The sequence below is a fragment of the Magnolia sinica genome, chromosome 19, assembly GCF_029962835.1.
Source record: "Magnolia sinica isolate HGM2019 chromosome 19, MsV1, whole genome shotgun sequence".
Lineage (NCBI taxonomy): Eukaryota > Viridiplantae > Streptophyta > Magnoliopsida > Magnoliales > Magnoliaceae > Magnolia > Magnolia sinica.
The window spans coordinates 64,004,184-64,027,255 of NC_080591.1; the positions used below are offsets into that span (position 1 = coordinate 64,004,184).

The 23,072-nt window shown below is 38.3% G+C and overlaps 1 long non-coding RNA gene across 1 annotated transcript; it reads right to left on the reverse strand.

Moving 5' to 3' along the window:
- Positions 1-201: 201 nt before the first annotated feature.
- Positions 202-18,571, reverse strand: LOC131235483 (uncharacterized). Its single transcript, XR_009166163.1, has 3 exons — positions 18,450-18,571; positions 9,517-9,597; positions 202-276 (listed from the first exon to the last, which is right to left on the reverse strand). It is a non-coding gene; the product is annotated as an uncharacterized LOC131235483 (long non-coding RNA).
- Between the last annotated feature and the right edge of the window lie 4,501 nt (positions 18,572-23,072).

Here is a 23,072-nt window from a genome sequence, read left to right on the forward strand (position 1 = left end):
GGTAGATGTTCGAAACGCATCACGGTGGGGCCCACACAGCTCGACCTCATGGGACGGACTCGTGAGGTCGAGCGCATAGTACCTTTTCCCATATATATATATATATTGAGCATGTCCAACAAACAATTAATCAAGGTAAAATATCCATTTTTGGCAACACAGCTTGTCTAAATTCTTAATTTCTTTTATTATTATTACTAATTTTACCTTCAAGATCACCAACTTGACATCACGGTCCTCCTCAAATGCTTTGAAGTTCTTCAGTAATTGAGAAACCTGATACCCAGCATTTATTAATCATGTTGGACATAAGCTCTTGTGTGAATTTAGAAAAAAAAAAGTTCTTGTGTGAATGATATGTTTACAAAAAAGTCACAAGCATTGTATTATTCTCTTATGAAGATATGAACGCCATAGGATGAGTGTATCTCAGTGTTTAAAAGGCAACAATTTTGATAAAGTTAAATCATGGTTTCTACAGTAACACCAATGGAAAGAAGAGGAATTATATAAATTCTAGAGCTAGAATGCATGGAAAGTACTTGTGTTTTTTTTTTTTTTTTTTTTTGGGAAAAAAGGCCAACGGTTCAATGGTCCAGGCCATTGATCGTTTGGGCCTTGCTGTGAATGGACCAATGTGCAAAATTATTACAAGTTAGAAAATTCTTGGACGATTTTTAAAGTTGGATTGGTACATCTGTTATATCTCTCTTTCTGAGTAATCTATTCACAGCCCTTGAAATGTTTTGATTCTCTACTTGACGAGATTTTAGGCCATGCTCAAACGGTGGTTTGTCCCAATAGGCTAGTAGTTGGGTTGACTAAATCATGGCCCAAGTAGTAAAAAGTAAAAACTGAAGGCCCAAGTATACTATAGATATATGTCAGTCAATGATTTCATAAGCATGGTAGGAATGGCGGATGTATGTTGTAAGTTTGAGAGGGGACTGCATCGGATGTGATTGGCCTGTTTTGGCCCAATGGATGGCTGCTGAAAATGATCTAATTGGATGGAATCTTTGGCTGAAGCTATGGGCTAGTGATTATGGTTGTTTCTACCTTGGTTCTGGATGCTTTGTCCTGCATCGTCCTCTCCAAGGAATGTGGATTTGCTCTGTTATCTGAGTGTTGGTCCTGTCTTCTACTTGTCGCTGCTGCCCATGATCCATAATATTGGTAATAAGGTGGCAGGTTTGAAGGTCAAATTTATTAATTGACACAAGGATGGACATGATGAGGTCGCTTACTGTCTTCCTTATTGGATAATTACTCCGAATTCATGGAGCTTCTCTGGACTCCTCACAGAGATTCCTTGAATCCATAAAAAATAGAAATAAATTTTAATAAATTGAAAAAATAAATTGATTTATAATAAAAATGAATTTACAATAATTTAATTAATATTGATATCAAACCTAAGAAGAAGTTTCATAATCAAACTCCATCTCAGACTCCCTAAAACACGTGACTTACTATTTATAGTCTGTCATGTTTTCTACTAGACTTCGTGGGTTTTGGCCAAAAATACTAAGTGTCCAATTTGGCCTAACTATGTTATTCTCCTAATTTTTATAAGCCCTTTTCATGTTGGGCACGACTTCTAAAGTTAAAAGATCAAGAGTTATGATCAAACTAAAACTTATTATAAATAGTAAAAACGAAATTAAAAAGGACTTTCAATCGTCGATCTAATGGAAACTCACAAATCTGATGGTTGGCTAAAGTAGCTTATCCTACCCCCAATTCATATATGATACGTTGAATAACTCATTCCGGTTGGAGATACGCCTACGTTAGGGTTCTGACAGTCCTCATCATTTTCGCCTCCGATCGGACCTTCTCTGGTCCATCTTAGCTATGAAAATGTCCGCAACCCACTCTACATCATTAATGCAGTGGTCAAGACAATTCTCATCAAGGCTTTTGCCAAAAAATTTCTGGGGCAATTTAGATGGAGCAGGTAGAAGCATTGAATGAAGTGGGAGACAATTTATGTGCCTCCATTGGAAGGAGGCTTGGGCATACGTAAAATGGAAGATATCATGAACGCATTCCAAATCAAGATAGGATGGAACTTGCTGCAAGGTAAATCTTTGTGGGCCAAATTCTTCTCGACTAAGTACTTTCATAAGTTTATTTAGAAGAACAGAGTTGTCAATGTGGGAAGCTCCAGACATTGGAAGGAAATAAGTAAAATATTACTGTTTTCCATTCATCAATCTCGGTGGCTTATAGGGAAGGGGAGAATTAACTTCTGGAATCATAACTGGTTGGGGGGTAGCATGCTAGCACGGGCAGTGGCTCAACCAATCCTTCAACATCTGTAGGATGCCATGGTTAGAGATTTCTGCAATCCAACTGGTAGCTGGAACCTGGCATAATTGGAAGGTGTGCTCCCTCATGCAGTTATTCAAGCCATCAAAGAGTTGGGTGAGCTTGGTGGAAAAATGCTGGTCAAATTATTGGTTTTCATTTCTCATTAATGTCAAACAATTGGCTTCTTCAATTCTTCTCATGGGCACAGTCAAGAAGATCCTATGTCTCTGAGTCTTTTTTAGTATAGCTGTAGAGGTCTTTAGTCACGACTATAAGTAACTAGTGTAGATGAGTTTTCTCTATCTCTTCCACTATAAAAGGGGATGCCCTTTATATCTCACCTTTTATGTGAGAATGACACTATTCTTCTCATGAATGGTAAGTTAGATTCTCTCCGCAGAGTGAAAGTCCTCCTTTAGACTTATTAGCAAGCCTCAAGGTAAAAAGTCAATTAGAAAAAAAAAAATTATTATTTCTACTAAGACCTCTCCTTCAATGGTAAGAATGATTAAAAGACTGTTAGATTTCAAGTAAGACTGTTTTCCCATTTCATACCTTCGAGTACCTTTATTCAAAGGTAGAAGCGCATCATCTTCTTCCACTCAGTGGTCCAAAGAATTCTTGACCGCATTAGTGGGTGGAAAGCGAGACTCATTTTGCCAACAGGTAAGCTTATCATCATTAATCATGCATTGGCAAGAATTCCCATTACATGCTAACAGCATCGAAAGTTCCGAAGAGTATTCGAAACAAGTTAGAAGGTTGTTTTGCTAAGTTCTTTTGGGGAAAGGTCGACAGTAAGAAAAAGAAATATTGCGTGAGCCGAAAACAATTTGTGTGCCTACTTCAGAAAGTGGCCTGGGAATTACATGGCTTTGGGAGGTTATGCTTAGCCTGCATATGAAGCTGGCTTAGGCATTCTTGGGAGGTAAGGAAAGTAGTCTATGGGCAAGCTACATGTGAGTCGAGCATAAAGAAGACATGCCAAATTTCTCAGACAAAATCTCAAGTGGCTCCCGATCCCTTTCCTGGAGCAATGTGGTTAGATGTTTTCCAATTGTATAGAAAAGCATGCGCTAGTTATTGGGTTGAGGAAAAGTGTGTCATTGTAGTTTGATCATTGGACCAGGCTTGACCCTATTGGACGAGTGTAGAGGGTCATTTTCGAAAGATATTAGGAATTTACAGGTAAAGGATGTTCTCTTCTTAGATGAAAAGGATAAACAAAGTATTCTCCTATCTTTATTGCCCTAAATGCAATATCCCATACTCAAATGGGACATTTCAAAATTTATAGATTAGAAGACAAATGTGTGTGGTGCCTCTCTCAATCAAAAACAATTTCTATCAAATCGACTTCGAATGCAATGAGATCGAAGCTCATTTGAAAACTGTCTATCAAACGAGTGTAGAGGGTCGTATCTGAAAGATCTTAGGAATTTACGGGTTAAAGATATTCTCTATCAGGGTGGAAAGGATAAAGAAAGTATTCTCCAATCTCTATTGCCCCCAAGGTAATATCCCATACTCAACTTGGACATTTCAAAATTTCTTGATTAAAAGACAAATGTGTGTCATGCCTCTCGCAATCAAGAAATTTTTTGTCAAATCGACTTTAAATGCAGTGAGATTGAAGCTCGTTAGAAAACCCTCTATCAGACAGTGTAGAGAGTTATTTTCAAAAGATCTTAGGAATTTACAGGTTAAGGATGTTCTCTCCTAGGAAGGCAATGATAATGAAAGTATTCTCTAATCTTTATTGCCCCCAAGGTAATATCTCATACTCAACTAGGATATTTCAAATTTTCTTAATTAAAAGACAGATGTGTGTGGTGCCTCTCTCAATTGGGATAATTTTTTGTCAAATCGACTTCAAATGCAGTGATATCAAAGCTCATTAGAAAAGCACGGGCTAGGTGGGCATGGCATGCTAAAATTCTCCCAAAATCGTGGATTTCAGGTGGAAGGTCTTTATAGGAGTTATCTTTATGGATGCTAAGGTGTAGTAGGCAATAATGGCATTGACTTCCAACTGCAATTGTTGCAACCTGCAACTTAACAGCCTAGGGTCTTCAGCAACTTATGAGGACAACAACCACTCTTCTTAGCTAGTGCTCTTGCCCAAGCAGTTAGACATCATTTTTTCAAGTTGTTTGATGTAGATTTTCATGAATATCAATTGATACACCTTCAAATATAGCAATGGTTCTTGCTAGCCATATTATCCATACAGTTTTTATCATTAAGGGGCCTAATCTAGATGCTTATCATTTAGGAAATCTGGTTAGAGAGAAATAAAGATCATTTTGAAAATAGTAAGGGGAACCCAATTTCAATTATTGTTTCAGTGATTGGGTGCCTAAAGTCTACCAGAGGTTGTTTCAAGTCATCTCACGATAGGGACTTGCAATTTATCTCATAGCTGGGATTTATCTCATAGTTGGGATTTCTTTCACTCTCTTTCCTTGTAATCTTTGGGTGTCCCTATGAATATGCTAAAATGGAAAGATGTTAGGATAGTTAGACAGTCCAAACCATGGGAGGGTTGGGTTAAATTAAATGTTGATGGTTCCTCAAGAGAATCTAGGCATGGGGTGGCGGGGGAGTCTGTAGAGATTAGAATGGTATGCTAGTCTTTTCTTTTAGCCATCATTACAAGTCAATTACAAATAATGTGGAGGAAATTCAAGCTCTAATAGACGATACCATGAAATGTCTAGAAGTTACATGTATCAACATTGAGATTGAAAGCAATTTGAATCTGGTTATCAATTTGTTGAAGTCTGATGCTCATTCCCCTTGGACTCTATGGCACTAGTAGATAATAGTTAAAGAGAACCTTTGCACTACAAATTAAAGCTATATTACGTGCCTCGGGAGTTTGAACAACTACAACTCTACATTCATTAGCAAGGCAAATCTTCCCTAAACTATCAAAGGTTCTATCTTTCTCGATATTATACAGTGAGGTCCTACGAGGGTCAGATAATGTTGATGGCCTTTTGGTTCTATTGCCCCTCTTATGGATGTTGTCATAGAGATGTAGCTGCCAAACGTGGGACTCTATCCAAGTTTGCTACTACTATAGTTGTGGTAGTTAGTTTTCCTGTGTTTGTCTTTGTGCATTTTGGTAACAGTTCTTGATATGCCCTTTGATTCTTTCGTAGTTGATTCTTGCTTAAGGATGCAATTTCAAAGCGATGGAATTACACTATTATTGCATATCGAGAACTGAGATGGCACTAGTTTATGCCTTAAGCTTACCCTATATAGGAGTGTAAGTGTGTCATGTACAAAGAATTCAGATTCAGACCTTTGGTCACTTACACTGGGGGATCGAGATCAAGTTAACAGTGTAGAGGGCCATTAGCCTGTACTATGATCGTGAGTTTATGAATTGATGGTGCATTAAAGATGATTAATTCTTAAACTTGAGGACATGTAAGGGCCATAATCTTGATTGGTTGACTTTAGCTATTCCTATGAGGTCCATGTAGGGGTTAGTAAAGTGGATGTACCTAAATATTCCATTAGGAGTCATTGATTCTTGCATGATCAAACAAAGAATCCACTAATTTTCCTAGAAACATATTTATAGCTTTAATCTAAATAAATTAGGTACTCATCAAGTAATTTTTCCACTAAGCACAGTACTTTGATTGTTTTAAATAGCTTTTCAAAGGTTTTTTACCGTTGAAGTTTTGTTTTAACCATTAAAATTGCTTTAATCGCACTTAATGATAACTTGAGAGTCCAAATTTGATGGTCCACTTCTAATTGGTATGGGATGTGATCATTAGTGGATGGACATGGCAGTGAAGGAATTATATCATGAGTTATGTATAAATGAGGCGGATCAATACACTTCCCTAACAGTAAGTTACAAAATTGTGCGTAGGATGGCAAAATACCATACTGGTATTCACCTAGAATCCTACCTTCCTCTTTATTTAATTGATCATATCTTGGAGGAATTGATACAATAATCCCTAGAAAACCTTTTCCCTTGGGTGTATGAATCAGAGAAAGGAAAAAAGTGTGTAGATAGAGTAAATGGAATTTCTCATTCTTCTTCCATATCTTCTCCATATCTGTATCGTTCATCCTTTTGGATGATTGTGAGATTTCTTGGCACCTACCAGAGAAAATTTATTGGGCTATCTAAATCACTCTGGCACTGGGGTACATCAGAGATAAACCTTATAGGTTGGAAGACCATCATAGAACTAGATCAATACACATCGTCGAATTCCGAGTATGATCTAAATTTCTCAAATTATTTATTTTTGAAAATTGTGTATGATCATATTCGAGAGACCTTGAAATTAAGATTTCAATTTTAAATTTAAAGAAAGTTGTATTCCGCTACGCAATCTAATGAAATCCCATCAGTAAGGAGGATCAAGGATGTGATGGCAAGCCTTTGAATCAAAATGTGCTTCTCCATTTTGCAAGAAACCGATTTAGGTGAAATATATGAAAGCCAACTACTTTAAGAACTATGCTAGAAATCCTATAAAATATGGAATATTAGGGGTCAAAGTTTTCGAGGAACATTGCTTCGATCATTGCCCATAATGATCTGGAAATCTAAAAGGATGATGGGAAAAGGAGAGGTGAATTTTTGGAGGTTGAACCGACTAGGAGAAGGAATAAAATTGGGATTGGAACTTCACAGCTCTAGAGGGGTATGTTCCTCGTGAGTTGCTACACCAGATAATCGGTTAATGGATAGTGGAATATCGCTCAATGATCAAATATACAAACTAATCTATATGGAATCTCCCTCGAGCCACTTCTTTGTAAATACAGTCTAGAATCAAATGAGAAATGAGACCAATTGAGTGACCTTGTCCAAATTATGAGGCCAAAAATTAGGCAGATGCAAGGCTTAAGTGGACCACACCACATGAAGCAGCAGTGATATTGACTTCCACCATTGAAACCTTCCTTGGGACCATGATTGTTAATTCCCATCCAACCTATTCATAAGGTCACATAGACTCGATGAAGGGAAAACACAAATATCAGCTTGATCTAAAACTTCAGTGACCCCCAAAAGGTTTTCAACGGTAGACATTTAATCCCATTTGTGTGGTCAACTAGGGCCTTAGAACTTCCTCAATTCGGTCTTTTACCCTAAAATGAGATAAGGAAAAATGAATAGATCGTGTGGATAAAAGAGATATATCACAATGACTCCTCAAAGCCCTTATCCGTTCATAGCGAGGGGGGGGGGGGGGGGGTGTGTGTGTGTGTGTGTGTGTGTGTATATATATATATATATAAGTGACCCAACAAGAAAAAAGTGTTCCATACCAAAGGAAATGATTGAAGAGACATACACTCTTGATTATTTTCGAGGCCCACCTTAATAATTATATGAAATCCACTCCAACCATTACATGAAACACTAAAATGTATGACCAGTGTCCAAAAATCAACCCTATCCATCAATCTAGTGGGCCAAATGAAGAGAAACAGTTTGGAGAGTGGGCGTCCCCTTTCATGCTATTTTCACTCATGTGCCGACTTGAATCACAAATAGGGCTGATTTTTATTTTTTATTTTTATTTTACCTTAGGCCTAAGTTGAGTGAGCACATCTGATGTGCACAATGTAGTTCATGCACACATCACAGTGGGGTCCACATGCATTGGTCAATGTAACAGGCTACAAATAAGCTATTTACGATCCAGTTTGCAAAAGACCAGTGGGATATACCCCACCATGATTTGTGTCAGACATCCACACCATCAATCAAATGCACCCTTTTATAGTGGGCCATGGTCCTAAAATCAGGCTAGTTCATGTGGCCCCCATCACAAACAACAATTAAGAGGTGATACCCACCCACTAAAACCTTCCTAATTGTTTATGGGCCCACTCAAATGTGGTTGAGACATCTAGCCCATTCATTGTGTATGTCTCACTTGCATGAGTGGTCACACTGTGCTTCTAAAACTCTCAGGGAAGACTTCACCTTTTTCTTTTCTTTATCTTTTTCCGGTTTTTTTCTTTTTCTTTTTCTTTCTTATTTTATTTTATTTATTATTATTATTATTATTGAAAAATGTGGTAGCATGGCAGTTGTAGTTTTGTTGATTTTTAAAGAAAAAATTGTGCAAACATTCGAGAAAACATATTCACAAAAACTGGCCTCAATAATACTAAGCTATAGAATGATGAGAATAGAAGGAAAGAAAAACTGAGGGCAATGCTAAGCTATACAATGATGAGAATAGAAAGAAGGAAAGAAAAACTGAGCCACAATGGTTACTAAATGAAAACCACACATATCCACATCACCAGATTTTTTGGGCATCCTTATCTCAATTGCTTCCCTTGGTGTAGCCCACAGTGTGATTTATTTTGGCCCAGGGTCTAAAGTGATGATGCCTGTAGTTGTTGGTGTGGAATTCACATACACATAACGGTGGGGTCTATCAAAATCAAGCTCCTACTGTTTCCTTTAGTATGACCCACCTTAATCATGGACCAGATTGGTTTTTGAGCTCTGGGCCATGGGCTGACGCATCTTATTGTGGGAGTGCACTTTACATTCAGATCATGGTGAGGCCCACCAAACCCAATCCCTATTTGTTGGCACGGAACAGTATCCCACTGCACAGCTCGCGGGAGACCAGGACACTATATCATGTACATGGGTACAATTAATATAAGTTACACAAAATGCATACTTTTTCAACAAAAACTTAGACATGGCCTACTCTAATTTTGAGGTCAATGGGTTTGTTAATTTCTCTCCTTTTTCATTTTATATTTTACTAGCAGTCTTGACCGGGTGGTAGTCTCACAAGAGTTTCAACACCAGTCAAGGGTTCGAGTATCCATAAGTGGTGAAATCCCACTACGAGTGTGTGGAAAAAAAAAAAAATGACTGAGTCACTTGGTTCAAGTTCAGTGAGTCACAAAGATACATTGAGTCACCACAGTGATGATCCTCGCTGAGTTAGAATCAAGTCAAACCAGGGATCGACTTTCTCAGCGACTCTGGCCGAAATCTAATGAAGTTGAGTTGCCAAGACAGTTTTGAGTCGAGTCAGCGTTCGAGCTTTATAACTAGGGGCTGATCATGGACTCGGATCCTTGGCTTATGTGTGGAGCCTGGACAGTGCTTTATACTAGCTCAGCCAAATAGATGATTATATTGGAAAACAGTAAAAGGTTGCCACATACCATTTCATATGAGAGGACATTCAGCTTCTGAGGTCTATTTAGTATCAGCGTCCTCACGTGGGAATTCGATTGTACCAAAATCTGGTAAATCATAGCCAAACATTAGGAAATATGTTCAAGCTGCATTTTAATAATAGTTAGGAAGGACACACAAATAATAAAAATAAAAATAAAAAAGTGGTTGCTAAAATTTGCATTGCTACATCCGTACTTTACCTCTAGATTTAGGCCATCTTTCAATTATCCAAACCGTTTATATGGTGGCCTCAACTTGGATACTTGGATAAATGATATACAGGAAATCTTAGAGTTTTGTCGGTGTGGCCCATAACATCAACGGTTTGGGTCATTGATCAAGAACCGGGTACAATGGCTAAAGTCGCTTGTATCATTATTGCAATGTGTGAGGATGCATGTTGGCAAACATCGGACCAGAACTGAGCACATGAAAAACATTTGCTTCCTAAGTACATATTTTTATGCAATGCAGCTCAGCCCCGCGGATGTTACAACATGGCATGTCGGCTAGATATCCAATCCGGGTATCTTCTCGTGCTTTACTTTGTTGGGCGCGGATTAGGTACTCCGCCTGTTCGGAGCTGGGACATGCGGAGGCTACGAGGGTCACTGGGCGGCTAACATAAGGTATGAGTTTCATCTTTACATATCATTTTAGGTCATGAACCCAAAAATAACCTATATCCAGGGCTCAAATAAACTAAAAAGTGGGGAGTATATTCCTACGGTTGAAAATTTCTTGGAGGCCACGGAAGTTTTTGATCAAGATGATATTTGCTTTTTTCACCTCATGTATATCACCATATCAAAAGGTTGGATGGCAAATAAAAAACACGGTGGCCCTAAAAAGGTTTAAATGGTGGGCATCCTTATCACCGTGCTTCCTGTGGTGTGGTCCACTTGAGAATTAGATGTGCCTTATTTTTAGTCCAATGTGCTAAAATGTTACTAAAAAATGTATGGACGGTATGGATAGAATTCATACATCATGGTGGCCCTCCGAGCCTGGACAGGCGGGGGTAGTACCTAATCCGCCAGCTAGAGCTGGGCATCGGATCGAGTCAGATCGGATTGGGTCCAACTCGATCCGGTCCGAAATGCAAGTAGCCTGACCTGAACCCGATCCAATCCGGGACTGGGTTAAGGAGATTTGACTCGATACGATCCGATTCGCGGTTGGCATGACCCGAACTGAGTCTGACTCGGTAAGGGAAATCAAGTCGGATCGGGTTGGGCACAATTCGGATAAAAAAATTTTAACAGTGAAAATCATTATCCTCGCTGCTATTTTCGGTGTGGTCCATTTGAACTTTAGATATGATTCAAATTTTTTCAAATACTCTAAAATGATCACCAAGATTGGATAAACGGTATGGATATAATAGATACTTCATCATGGGTCCCATGTAATTTAATCTCATTTGAGTCGTTCATACAACTCAGAGCTCGAGGTGCAGACTCCGTTTGCCTTTACACGACACATGGTGTAGACGTGCTTTGCACGAAAGCACAGTGGCTTGCTTAGCAGGATAGCACAATGGCATGCTATTCACAGTGCATTGCACTGTATTGACATTAGCAAGCTATGTGGGTTTGATTATGGGGTATGTGTTGTATCCAAACCGTCCATGCATTTTACGAGCTCGTCCTAATTCTTGAGACGAAAAATGAGACAGTTCTAACTATCAAATGGACCATGCGAATTGTTTAAGGTGAAAATAATTATCTCTGCTGCTATTTGTGGTGTGGTCTAGATGATCTTTGGATATTATTCATTTTTTGGATAATGCTCTATAATGATCTCTAAAAATATATAAACGGTATAGATATAACAAATACATCACTGTGGGGCCCATATAACTTTGATATCCTTTGAACTGTTCGTACAACCCGGAGCTCGAGGAGCGTTAGAGACGTTAGTGCGTGGATTTCCTGTAAAAGGCTTTGGTAGGAAGCTCCTGCGCAAGTATTCCAAGGCGATGTTCGTGAGAAATCAAACCCATCCATCCATTTTTAGATCTTGTTTAAGGACACCTAAGAAAAAATAAGGTGGATCCAAAACTCAAATGGGACACAAGAGATGAAAAAGTGAGGATTTATTTCTCACCGTTGAAATATTTACATGGCCATCAAAGTTTTGTATCGATCTAAGATTTCAGTGTTTTCACTTCATCCCAGTAAAAATGACCTTATAAGCAGTTTGGATGGCATATAAACATCAAGACAGATCCTAGGAAGGTTTCAACGGTAGGAATTCCTTTTCCCACTATTTCATCTTATATGGCCCAGTCGAGTTTTGGATCCTCCTAATTTTTGGTCACATATCCTAAAATGAGCTCAAAAAATGGGTGGACAGGTTGGATTTCTAATAAACATCACGGTGGACCCCACCTTGCATCCCAGCACAGTAACTTCCTGAGAAAGCCTTTCGCAAGCGTCCTCTCTCCGTCTTCGCATGCCAGACGACATGTACCTACAACAGCTTATATAGCTAGTGTGTAATGAGTAAACTCTAATGGGGCCCACTGTGAATACATATGGTTTATCCTCTTCGGATCTGGTTGGATCGGAACCATTCGGATTGGGTTTTGGGTTGGGTTGGCCCGAATTGGCCACAACCCGAATTCGATCTGGAAAACATTCAAATCTGGATGGTCCAACTTGACCCGCACCGATCCAGGCCATCGGATCGGGTCGGGGCGGGTCGGATCCACCGGATCGGGTAAGATATGCCCATCTCTATTACTTTGTGCTTCTGGAAAAGCTATGTGGGTTCCACTATGATGTATATGTTCTATCCACACTATCCATTGGTTTTACTACCTTAAACTTATCCATACCATCCATCCATTTTACTAAGTTATTTTAGGGTATGAGTCCAAAAATATTAAAGCAGATCCAAATCTTAAGTGGACCACACAACATGAAAAAGTGGTGATTGAATGCCTACCACTAAAAATTTGCCACAGCCTACTCAGCTTGATCGAAAACTTTTGGAGCCCTCAAGAAGTTTTTAATAGTGAGCATTCAATCACTATTGTTTCCTAAAGTGTGGTCCACCCAATACATAGATTTTAAGGAAAATGGATACTTGAACCCATGACCTCACGTAGAAACTCCCGCGAGTCCACCACTACCATGAGGCATGATAAGGACCCTACAATTAGGGCTGAAGTCCAGCGGGTTTAACCCGACTTACCTGTGATCGACCCGACATTGGGGTTGGGCTCTGGTAGGATGTATCGAGTTTGGTCTCAGACTTGGGTTATACAAACACCAACCTGATAAAACTTAGATCGGCTTAAGTTAAGGTCTCGGGTTGCCTGACCCAACTCAAACCCGATCGATATATAAGTTACTTGTAAGTTATAATTGGATGTGGATTGTCTGCGTTGGAAGCACAAGAAATTTCAGTGTCACCAAGTCTCATTGGTCCATGTCATTGCCGATGACTCAAGCTAACACGATATACCGGATTTCTCTCTCCCAAATAGATTGCATGCTCCACAAGACGACTTTTAAAGGAGTAATTGTCTTATATTTTAGATTGTTTGTTTAAGAAAAATAAAAAACTTTTATGATAAATAATTATATATATAACTAATAAAACCATAAGTACAAAAATATAAGATGTGTATTGAAATATAATAGATTAATACAATAACGAAAAATATTAGCATATGTCCATCCAACCAATCCAATCGAACCCGCTTAGGTTGGGCTTGGGTTGAGAATTCCCAACCTAAAGTTGGGTTGGGTTGAGTTGGGTTAGGGTTAAGGTATAGAAACCTTGGGTTAGGCTAGGATTGATGAGCACCAACCCAACCCAACCGACTTTAAGCTATAAGCGAATTGCGTCCTACCTGCCTGTCCCTAGCCCTGAACGGGCAGTTCTGTGGGCCGGCCCACCATGATGTATATGTACATCCAAGCCGTCCATTCCTTTTTTAAGATCATTTTAATGTATAACATAAAATGAGGCACATCCAACGCTAAAATGGACCACACCACATATGACTTTTAAATTTAATGCTTTGTGCATCTAACCTACCGCTTCTTTAGGAAATCAGTACCGTTACAATGATATGCCCCACCATAAAGATCACCAATCACAAAAATCAGGATGATCCGTAAACTGGGTGGGTAACACCAGTATGGTTGGTCAGACCGTTGGTCATCCATTGATTCCAGCACTGTGGTCCACCTGATAAGCGGACCCACCTGATTTTTATGACATATAACCTTCATGGTGGTACTGTATCACAGGTTCGGGTACCTTTCATGTACCTGATCATTTCCACTTAAAAAAAATAAAAAAGAAGTTGCAATGCCTTGGGAATCCATCACGTGGAACCTGGTGGCCTGAAAATTTCAGCGTGTTCTTTGTTTTTACTAAAAGAATATTTCACGTGCTCTTCATTGCCAGAATATTATTTCATTCATTATATATTTAATGCTTCCATTTAAATGTGTCGTGTATCTGATGATATGAATAGTTCCATCATCTCAGCCATCATGATAACGTATTTGCACCTATGAAGAAGAAGAAGAAAAAAAAAAAAAAGAATAAAAAGACAAGATAAAATGGCTAAGAGAATATATATATAGAAAAGAAAAAGGGTAAGAGATAGAAGAAGATGAGGGTTTGTTTGGTTTTTCAATTTGAAGTAATTAAATGAGTTATTATTATCATTTTTAAATATTGATTTAAACAAGAATTACGGCTAATAAAAATAGAGTTAAATACATTTACTAGGGAATAAGGTAAGAGCCTATTTAGTTTTCTAATTATAATAGTAAGAGGTGTTTGGATCATAAGTTCAGCTACTTAATGCCTGAAGTAAGTTATCTGGATTTCTACTTATTAAGTGATTTAAGTAAATTTAAGTAAAAATGTTACTTATAATTGATCTTAAGTTAGATTTACTTATGTTAAATAACCTACTTTTCCACTTTTGTAAGTTTTTTTTAAAAAAAAGTTAACTTATTTGGTGGTATCCAAAGAGGCCCTAGATGTTTGTAAATGGTTAATGATTGTTTACTTTTGTAATTGTGTGGTGACATCATTTGTTTTTTAGTTGCAATGATGATTTTACTACATTATTTGTTTCACTCAAAAATCACGATAATAATAATAGTTTTATAATGAAGAGACGTATGATTACAATTTACTTTTCTTAATTTTTGTGTATATTTGTCTATTGATTTATGAGCCATAATTTTTTAAAATAGCACGTGATGTAGGATATCACTGCTATATGCGAAAGCTTAGCGGAATTATAAAATGAAAGTTGTTCTAAAGGGGGTGATTAAGACTAAATAAAATTTATATCCATTAAATACATATAATTATTTACTTAAATTAATATATTAATTTAAATTAAGTAAGACAATTAACTTTAAGGCTTCCAAGTTAATAAATGGTCTAATTACATAGACTACAAATAATATTCCAATTCAAGTAACTAGTATATAAACATGATAGCGTACATGTGCGTTTGGAACGTGCTAACTATCAAATCTTAATATTCATTTAATCATGTATACATATAATTCATTTAAACACATAGGTATAATTAGAAAAGTGTTCAAATAATAATCTCAAACACAATCATGTATAGTAATTTAGTTTCCCTACTCTACTCCCAGTGGACACACTCAAACCATGAGTGTATTGGATTTTACTATCGAATTTTTAAATTAGTTTTACATCTACCTTTTACATCCCTACATAAAGACCAAGCGTAAACTCTTGTCAGACACTCCCGTAAGAAACTTTAGTTGGTTTTCTATTAGTAAACTAATAACCATGGTCCTACTCTAATAACGTACGTTTACTCCCATCGAAGGCTCACATAAAGACTAACATGTGCACACTCGTGTTTAGTGACCTATCAAGTTTGGGTCACAAAATTTTACCATCAATCATATACAATAAAAGAGAGTATGGACTAATTAAATGACATTTACTCATTGAATTGAGTCCTTTTGATACGTCGTGCTTAGGTTGTTTCTTCAAAGCTCTCTCGTGCTTGAATTAGCCCATCAATTATTTCTCCCAAACGTTGATGCTGATGATTGCCAGTGTTTTAACTTCTAAAGTCATTTGACTTGAATATGAAGTGCCAATAAGGTGAACAAGGCAATGGTACTTAGGTAAATCTATTACAACTTATGTGAATATTGTAATTCTAGTGAATTTACTTAAAATGGTCTTTTAGAAAGATTAGACAGGTATTTGACTATAAACATAGTGTCTAATTTCTAGAGATGTGAGAATTCATCCACATTTTCGAATAAGAACATGGAATACTTAATAGAGTGAATAATTAGAAAAAGATTGGCTTGAAACTCTTAGTATGGAGGTATATGATATGTGGTATGAGTGGAAAAACATTTTGCCACTATTTACACTAAAAACCTCTCAAAATGCCTAAGGTCTAAATGCCGTATATAAAGGACCAAGTTCTAATGATTAAAAAATGAGTAGAAGATGGTGGTTCGATCAATCCAGCGATACCTTTGATCAATCGAACTCCCCTTTGATGGGATTGAATGATGGTCCGATGGTATCAAAAATTCCAGAAGATAGAGATTTTCACATGCAGCTCTTTCTTTTCTTCCTACCAATGGGTACTTCACTCGTACCTAAATTGATGTTAGGCCTGAATTGGGCACTAATTAGGGAATTGGGTATTCATTCCCAACTTGAAATTTCAATTGAGAGAGAGAGAGAGAGAGAGAGAGAGAGAGAGAGAGATACCCCTAACCAAAATTATTAAATTCGATTGTAAAAGAACTCTTGGTGGTCCACACAGGATGGGCCCACGACCTTGTTAGATGAGTTAGATGGCATGCACACCATACACACCAATTGATGTGTTGGATGGCACACGCACTACGTACCATATGGACCACACTGAAAAACCTATAAAATAGGCTTACCCTCCAATGATTTACACGTGCCACTCTTGTGGCGCCAGCCACTTTGTTTATCCATGATGCCAAAAATAAGTCTGACTCATGCTCAGGTAGCTGGTCTATAAAATTATATCTAAGACCTTGAAAATTCATGTGGTATGGCCCATCCGAGTTTTGGAATACTTTCATTTTTGGTAGTTCTTTTATCCCAGCGAGGCACACCAGATGAATGGATTGGATAGCATTTAACAACATGGTGGCCCCTGCATAAAACTAATGGTGGCTGTCTCAGCCCAACTTTTTCCTAGAGCGTGGTCTACTGAGTTCTAATGGTCTTGATTTTTTGCTTTCGAAAGTAAATATGAGATACTGTGCTTGATGGATGGAGTGGATCTAATGAAAGTTCCATTCGTGTGGCTCATACTCTGGTTGGCAAGGCTCATATTCCTGCTGCGTGACACGCTTGATACTCAGGCACTACAAAATGCCAGACGTGGCATTCATTAACTCAAATTAGAACAGCAAAATTGTGGAACCACCAGCACCAAGTTGCAGTATAAAATGATACTGGTTGCACGATCCTAACCTGTGATTCGTGGACACTCGTTCATTGAGACATGATCATTAAATATTTTCATTCTTTAAGGATCCAATAAATGGCTACTAATTTAGTCCGATAATAAAATGAATCTAATATCGGAACATCAAAACTAGTATTGAAAAGTTGGACGGTTTAAATTACATGCCACGATTGTAATTAAATATTTATAAGTGCCCCCATATCATCTGTGGAAATCTGTTGGAGTATCAAAGTTTTTGTTCTCAGAAAGGAAAAAAAAAAAAAGGAAGAAAATCATCAAATCACACATTGAAACTAAGATAATGGAGGGTTTGGATGTGATGGCCTGTGGGGGGAGTTGGGCGATACGCCCATTTGCTGTTAACAGATCTCATCCACCCTATAGAATCCAAAGATTTAAATGGACTTTGTGCCTTGGTTTGGAATAGTTATGATATGTAATTGAGCCATTCACCAGTGATGTTGTTCAGAATTTCTATCATGGTGGTTGAAATAAGTAATTGGAATTGCTTTATTGAAATTCGAAATAAAAATTCATTGCCCTATGATAGTTCTTTTTTGAACAAAAATGAAAAGTTTGTTCTTTTTTTTTTTTTTTTTTAGGATAATAAACTATCCCGTAGAAAGCTTACTTCAAGAAAAGAAGAAGAAAGAGCTTGGGTTATGTGTTCCAAATCTGCACTGGAATACATGCATGCATGGGAGAGGGTTGAGTAAAACTACTTGTTAACTCACTCGCAACCTAACGTGAACTGTCGTGGATTTTTAATTCAACGGTTTAAAATGTCTAGATTAATGAGCCAACATTTAAAAATATTTTTGAAATGTTCTAATCTTTGATAGCCTCAGGTACAATTGTCCATTCACTCCATCTATATAAACCAAACTCTCCGGGCTCAAAGCATCGAGAATCGAATAAAATGATCTATTCTATAAGAACAAAATTCTCTCTTTTATTAAGTTAATTGCATGAAAAAATTGAGCTCTCGAACTCATTAAGGGATCATTGAGTAAGAAAACTCACTGATTATGCTAAAGATAGTGACTCCATTCATGATTGCCGAATGCAGGTCCAAACAAGGCTCGCTGATGCTGAAAGCAATTCCTCAGCAAACCCCAGCAATCTCTATTCAGAGAAGGGGGCGGAATCATGCTATAAAAAAAAGCTTGTCTGATACATGTTTCAGCCAGGTTCTAATCAAACTGTTTCTAGTTTATTTTTGGATTTTACAATCTTAAATTTGAAAATTTTCCCCACATATGCATTGCCCGCTATTGCCTTTCGTTGGACTGTTTCGGCTGATACACATGCATCATTCATGGGGATATTGGAGCGCACTGGGTGACAAGTACCATTTAGGAAAATGCTTTAAACCTTGCTACGAGGATCCCAACAAATCCGAAAAAACCATACCTGGTCACGCTCCTTGTGTAACAAGTCGGGGAAGGCCATTTGAATTATCTTCTTTTCTTCTAATCAATCAAAATATTTCTGAAATGATGCCTACCAGTGGAATGAACGCAAACGGCTGGCACAAGTCTCCCATTTATAGAGTGCGCAGGCGGAATCAGATTGCGTAGTAAACTCAGTTGGGCTGCCACATGTATTCGGTCCATCCGTTTTATCAGATAATTTTAGGTGTTGAGCCAAATATCGAGGCATATAAAAAGCTCAAGTGTACCATATCATACGAAACAATGGGAATAATGATTTCGACCGTTGAAACCTTTCTAGTGCCCAAAGTGATCTTTATTCGTCATCCAACATGTTCATAAGATTAAAAAGACCCGGATGAAAGGAAAACAAAAATATTAGCTTGATCCAAAACTTTTGGCCCCAAAAAAATTTCAACCGTAGACACTCAATTCACGCTATTTCCTGTGGTGTGGTCCATTTGATCTTTGGATATACTTCAATTTTATGATCAGGACCTAAATTAACTGTTAAAATAGATGGACAGGGTGGATTTTTTTTTCCTTTTTTTTTTTTTGATTTAATCACAGGAAATTACAACCTTTCGGGTGTGGCTGAACAAAAAGGACACAGCCCACACCTATCATATGAGAAGGGAAAAGAGAAAGAAAACTGAAAAAATAGAGATAGGGGACCCAAGAAAGGAATTGCCTGCCCCACCCCAAAACCAATAGCCGAAAAATGACCCGGTTAGGCAGTAGATCTAAACACGCCAAGCCGGACCCTATCCAAAAGGATCATGCCACGGACCGCAGAAGGAAGGGAACAGAGATGAAGATGGATCACAGATTTTTGAAGGCGGCTCCCTTCCCGCGCCAAACCATCCGTCGGGCCATTACCTTCTCTTAGAATGTGAGCGAACACAAAGCTTCCCAGTTGGCCTAAGCGATTGATTCTATTCAGCCATGGATGCCACTTTCAATGGGCCTTAGCGAGGTTAGAGAGACAATGAATCATCAGTTCTGAATCCGACTCAACAACAACCTTGTCGAGGCCCCTACCCAAACAGAGAAGCATCCCGTCGTGAATAGCGCGGAGTTCAGCCAAGTTATTTGAAGCAACCTTGTAGCCCGCAGAAAAACAAAAAAGGAAGTTACCGTTGTCATTTCTACAGATGCCACCCCCACCAGAATATCCAGGATTACCCAACGCCGATCCGTCCACATTTAATTTAATCCATGCCAGGGAAGGCTTATCCCATTTCACAGTGGATAAAATACATAAATCACAGTGGATCCCATGAAGTTTACTCAGTACGATAATTGACTTCCTGCACAGGCAGTTCCGTAGGTAACTTGGATTGCATATTTTAGAAGAGATTACGGACGTCGGCATTGTGTTGACGTGGAAAAGCACTGTGGGTCATACCATACTATGATGTATGCCTAATATCCAGTGTCCATTCATTTTTCCATATCATTTAGTATATAATCCAAAAAAATGAGGCAGATTCAAAGCTCAAGTGGAACACACCACATGAAAGAAACTGTGGGGATTGATTGCATACCATTAAAAACTTCTTTGGGGCTGTAGAAGTTTTGGATCAAGATGATATTTGTGTTTTCCCTTCATCCAGGTATGTCTAACATTATGAACAGGTTGGATGGCAAATAAACATCACGGTAGACCTTAGGAAGGTTTCAAAGGTGGGAATTATTTTTTCATGCTTTCTATGGGGTGGTCCACTTAAGCTCTGGATCCCATTAATTTTTTGGGCTTACGCAATAAAATTATCCGGAAAAAAAAAATGATGGACAGTGTAGATATAACACATATTATGGTAAGGCCCACAGTTCTCTGCCAAGTAAACACAGCCGACATCCACATCCATGTAGTTTTGTAGACAATGCAATCCGAGTCCGTTGAATAGGGGTAGGTCGTGTCCGTATAATAGGGGTAGCTGCTACCCGAGTAACAAGTGAGTGGATATTTCCCTCACCATATGGCTCACCTTGATGTTTGTATTGTATATGAATAGTGTCCATCAGTTTTTCCAGCTCATTTCAAGGAGTCCTAAAAAATAAAGCAATTTGACGTACCGATGACGGTGATGAGGTCGATCACCGTCTTCCTTGGGGATAACTATTCTGAATTTATGAAGCTTCTATGTACTCATAAAGACTTCTCAAATCCACGAGGAAAAAGAAAAGAAAATAGAAAATAAATTTTATAAAATTCATAATTTCATTGATCAATTGAAATAACTAGTTCACAACCCTTTAAATAGGATACTAAGCCATGGGAGAAGTTTCAGAATCAAACTACAACTAAAACTCCTATAAATCATGACTTACTACAAATAGTTAACTTACTATTTATAAATGGTCATGATGTCTACTAGTGCGCATGGTTTTCGGCCAAAAATACCAAGTGTCTTATTTGGTTGAATTACGACGTTCTCCTAATTATTCTAAGCACTTTTCATGTTGGGCGCAACTCCTAAAGACCAACGGATGAAGAGTTATACTCGGACTAAAACTTACTATAAATAGTAAAAATGAAAATAAAATGCGAATTCAACCATTGATATGATGGTATTTTGCAAATTCGGCGTGCGCAACTTGGCATAGCGGGGTTGAGTGGCTAAAGTAGCTCGTCCTACCCCAAAATTATATATGGTACATCGAATAACTCATTTTAGATTGCGAGATACACCCGATTTAATGTCCTAACGGTCCAGATCACTTCCGCTTGCAATCGAGCCTCTTCTGATCCATCTTGGTCATGAAATTGTCCGTGACCCGCTTTACTTCAGTCCCCTCTACTTCAAAAGAACTCGCCTGCTTTGATTTATGATACTCGGTCAGGTCCGCAACGTTGAAAGTCCATGAAATCATCATGTCATATGGAAGATCAATGATGTAAGTATTGTCATTGATCTTTTGGATGATCAGTACTAATCTAATCTTCTTATTCTTTAATTTGTTGTACGTCCCAATTGGAAATCTCTCCTTGGGTATATGGACCATAAAGCGGTCGCCTACCTCGAAACTTTTTGTCGTCGGTGCTTGTTCGCTTACTTCTTGTACTCCTCATTTAAGGCATGTAGCTTGGTTTGCACCTCCATATGATTGTCCATGATCTTATCTGCCATATGTACTATTGCAATGCTCATGCCTAGGAGCTTAGGTAGAGCGACCAAATCAAGTATGTGGCGAGGCACTCAACTGTAGTCAAGTGGTTCATCATGTTGTTGAATGCAAAATCTGCTTGAGACAAGACTAAATCCCACTGCTTCAGTTTTTCACTTGAAATACAATGAAGGAAGTTTCTCAACTTGCGATTCACAACTTCAGTTTACCCATTAATTGGTGGGTGGTAGGCGTTATTGAACTGAAGTCGTGTATCGAATAAAGCCTATAAAACCTACCAAAAGTGGCTAATGAAATTTGTGTCACGGTTAGAAGTAATGGTCTTAGGAACCTCGTATAGCTGCACGACCTCTCTGAAGAATAGATTCGCCATATGTGTTGCATCGAGGGTCTGCTTGCATGGGATAAAATGTGCTATCTTGGAGAAGTAATCTACCACCACGAACACTGAATCTATACCGCATTGTGTTTGTCGGAGACATTGCACGAAGTCCATACACAAATCCTCCCAAGGGCCACCAGGCATAGGTAATGGGGTGAAATGCCTATATTCTAAGATTGTCCCTTGGAGATATGACAAACATAACAATGTTGTACTACTTTTCCCACATCACGTATCAATTGCGGTCAATAATATCGTTCCCCCACAAAAGCTCGTGTCTTGTCTTGCCCAATGTGTCCAATAAGGCCACCTACATGTACTTCCTGAATAATTTACTCCATCAGAGAACTTTGGGGGATGCACAATTAATTTCTTTTGAAGAGAAAACCATCCTGTATATGTAGGTCATTGGGTTAACCATCTTTGCACTTCATCGAAGAATCTTTAAAGTCTTTGTCCTCGGCATACAGCTCCTTGAGACAGTCGAAACTGGCCACCTCATTATTATTGTAACAAGTAGTGATACACGACGGCTGAGTGAATTAACCACCTTGTTTTGCTTCCCTAATTTGTGCTTTAAAACGAACGTGAATTCCTATAAAAACGTAACCCATCTAGCATGCACACGATTCACATTAGTTTGACTATTAATAAACTTTAATCCTTGATGGTCAGTGTAAAGAACAAACTCTCCTTGAATCAGATAATGCTGTCAATGTCGCAACGCCTGAACAACTGCGTACAACTCAAGCTCCTCTGTCGACCACTTCTTTCAGGATTCACTGAGCTTCTCATTGTAGAAGGCTACCGACCGGCCTTCCTGTGACAATACTCCTCCAATTCTGACATATGAAGCATCACACTCAACCTTAAACAACTTGTCGAAATTAGGAAGAACCAAAATCGATGTTGTGGACAACCGATGCTTAATCTCATGAAAGCTCTTATTAGCCTCATTGGTCCATTGAAACGGTCCATTTTTCATGTAATTTGTAATAGGAGCGACAATCATGCTAAAATTCCACACGAATCGACGATAGAAAGTCACCAACCGACTGAAATTCCTCACTCATGAATGTTCGTTGGGAT